Below are 3,449 nucleotides of genomic sequence, written 5' to 3' on the forward strand. Positions count from 1 at the left end.
AAAAAAAAAAAAAAAAAAAAAAGAGGCAACTATGGACTCCAGGAAAAACGAAGAACTATTAGAAAAAGGGTTATTACAGTTCACTATTTGGCTCAGCAGTCACAATATTTACACAGTCATGATACCGTAAAGACTACTAAACTAATAAAAATCGTATTTGTGACAGCTATGCTGAGATGATGATGGTGAGAAGGACGTGGGGGTGTGTGAGGGCAATCCCTGTCATTCTCAGGAGGACGTGTATACATGATGTCTAAAAGTGAAAAGCCAAGAATCCATATAAACCTGTCAGACAGACAGAGCCCAATACCAAAGTGCGTGCTGGACGTGATGAAAGGGTCGTCTGGAGAACAGGGTTTTGGGCGGGAACTGGTAACGCGGTCCTTCTGTTCGTTATCAGTTGTTTAATACAACCTAACTCACCGTGTACATGCCTAACTTCTTTTTTTAATAATTACAAGAACAAACTTCAGGCCACACTGACCACTGTGTAATAAAGTCAGAGTTAAACAAAACGTAACCTGCAAAGCCCGGAGCACGCGGCATTTTCGAAGCTTTCCTTCCGGCAGCCCTCAGTCCAGAAACATTAGCACTGATTATAAAGCCCCATCATCGACCACAGTCAAGGGGTCTGAGATGACAGGTGGGACAGGGACGCGGCCGGAAGGGGGTGGCTGACCTCCAGTGGGTGTTCATTAGCAGAGAAGACGACTCAGAAAATAACTGAATCAACCGGCTCCAGGCACTGGGAATGATAAACCCCCTCCTCCCAGGGAAAGCAAGCAACCTACAAAAGGCAAAAATTAATGAGCTGGAATATACTTTTAAAACCTGATAGATAAAACTGCCTCTGAAAAGAGCCGTAAACGGACGATCTACGGTGGTTTCGGCAACAGGGAGGGGCAAGGAAGGAAGTATTCAGCCCCAGGCAGGAGAAGGGACGCAGGCCTTCTGGGGGTGGCACAGCGTGTGCCCTGCCACAAGGAGCCGTGCTTGTGCCACTGCAGTCCAGCCTGGCAGTGGGAGGGGTGAGGGGAGGGCACACGCAGTCTGACCCTCATCTGCAGAGTGCCTGGAGCAAGTCCTTCAACACCCATGGGGCTTGGCTGCCCCCTGCAGAGTGGGTGCTGGTGAAAATGCCCTCTTCAGCCACCACAGTGTCACACAGTAAGCTCCACACTCCGTCACTGTCACAAATCCACTACAAATGAAGAGCAGATGCCACCAAACATCCCACATCCACACAGCCTAACAAAAATAAAGTTGAAAAACAATGTCACCCCACACAGTCTAACATAAATACAATTAAAAAGCACTGTCGGCCGGGCGTGGTGGCTCATGCCTGTAATACTAACTCTGTGGGAGGCCGAGGCAGGCAGGTTGCCTGAGCTCAGGAGTTCGAAACCAGCCTGGGTGACACGGTGAAATCCAGGCTCTACTAAAATACAATTTGCTAGGCGTGGCAGTGTGCGCCTGTAGTCCCAACTACTTGGGAGGCTGAGGTAGGAGAATCACGTGAACCTGGGAGGGGGATGGAAGTTGCAGTGAGCTGAGAGCACGCCACTGCACTCCAGCCTGGGCCACAGAGCCAGACTCTGCCTCCAGGGGAAAAAAAAAAAAAAAAAAAGCAGTGTCAAAGAGTCTAGATTGAACCACCCACGTGGGTTCAGGACTGAGAGTATGAATTTCAGCACCCAAACAGTTTTTCAGTAGTTTAGAATTCTGCATAGTAAAGAGACAGCCATGTTTCAGAATGGAAATGGGTAACAACGTGATGGGGAAACTCAGAACCAACAGGATGTTAACAGTCACGGGGATGAGATCGAACGGCCTTAAAATCTGTTTTCTGGCTGGGTGTGGTGGCTCCTGCCTGTGATCACCTGGACAACACAGCAAGACCCTGCCTCTGCAAAATAGAAAAGAAAACATTTAGCTGCGTGTGGCGGTTCCTGCCCGTGGTCCTGGCTACTTGGGAGGCTGAGGTGGGCGCACCATCTGAATCCGGGAGGTCAAGGCTGCCATGAGCCGTGACCGCGCCACTGCACTCCAGCCCGGGCCACAGAGCAAGGCCCGCCTCTGACAAAAATTATATATATACATGTATATATTGTTTCCTGGAGACAGAGTCTCAACTTAGTAATTTTCACCAGGTATTAATGAGTGAAAAAAGGAATGGAAGAAATAGATCTAATACGGCCCCGTCTGAGTCAAGCAGCCATTTCCCCCTAAATCCTGTGTAGGCCTGTGTGTGTGTGTGTGTGTGTGCACGCATGTGCAGGTGTGTATGGATATGTCTGGGCTTGGGTACGAACCTGAGTTGGAATGAAGATAAGGAAGTACAGAGCCAGAAGCTTAACACAGGGTGGACAAAAATTAGATGAAAAAAGACGACTCTCAAAACAAGTGCCCACCAAAGTTGCACATGCACACGTGTGAAGAAGGTGGAACCGCACCACAGCACGCACCCTAAGGGGCCTGACATCCACGCAGAGGCTTCCCCTCCCCCTTCACTGTGCTGGCTGCCCGCAGGACCCAGGGAGCCCACAGGTCATTCACAGCCAGGATGCCGGCTGCTCCCTGGCCCCACTGGCCGCCTCTCCTCTCCCCGAGTCCTCCCTGGGCAGCACCCCGGCCCTACGCTGATGTCCGGGTGGCCCAAGAAGACAGACAGCCTGACAGGTGGAGAGAAGCCCCTAAGACCCCAGTGGAGAACACTGCGGGGTCCACATGGGCCACAGCGCCCAGACAAACACCCAGGCCCAGAGGCAGAGTGGAGTCCGAGGGCATGCCTCCTCCCGTGGCCAGCCAAGGGCTGCTGGTGGTGAGGACACACAGAAGCCGTTCGAGAGCCCTTTCTCACCTTGGTAATGGCCAGTAGAGAGGGTCACAGCTAGCACGTGTTACGTGGGGGACTCTAAAATTCACCCAAGAGGGCTTCCTTGACTTTCCTATGAAGGAGATGACCAAACACTGAGACTAGAGACACCCAGGACCACAGTCACTCCGAGTGACGGGGAAGGGGTCTGCCTCCCGGAACCACAGTCACTCCAGGTGATGGGGAAGGGCTCTGTCTCCTGGGACCACAATCACTCCAGGTGATGGGGAGGAGCTCTGTCTCCCGGGACCACAATCACTCCAGGTGATGGAGAGGGGCTCTGCCTCCCGGGACCACAGTCACTCCAGGTGACAGGGAAGGGCTCTGCCTCCCGGGACTACAGTCACTCCAGGTGACGGGGAAGGGCTCTGCCTCCCGGGACCACAGTCACTCCAAGTGACGGGGAGGCGCTCTGCCTCCCGGGACCACAGTCACTCCAGGTGACGGGGAAGGGCTCTGCCTCCCGGGACCAGTCACTCCAGCCCCAGGTGACGGGGAAGGGCTCTGCCTCCCGGGACCACAGTCATTCCAGGTGACGGGGAAGGGCTCTGCCTCCCGGGACCACAGTCACTCC

General features: G+C 53.2%; 1 long non-coding RNA gene across 1 annotated transcript; it reads left to right on the top strand.

Moving 5' to 3' along the window:
- Positions 1 to 2,950: 2,950 nt before the first annotated feature.
- On the top strand, positions 2,951 to 3,449 carry LOC116543679. The gene is made up of 3 exons (XR_004265667.1): positions 2,951 to 3,007; positions 3,184 to 3,315; positions 3,358 to 3,449. It is a non-coding gene; the product is annotated as an uncharacterized LOC116543679 (long non-coding RNA).

The sequence above is a fragment of the Sapajus apella genome, unplaced genomic scaffold, assembly GCF_009761245.1.
Source record: "Sapajus apella isolate SASKATOON/1434 unplaced genomic scaffold, GSC_monkey_1.0 scaffold192, whole genome shotgun sequence".
NCBI classification, from domain to species: domain Eukaryota; kingdom Metazoa; phylum Chordata; class Mammalia; order Primates; family Cebidae; genus Sapajus; species Sapajus apella.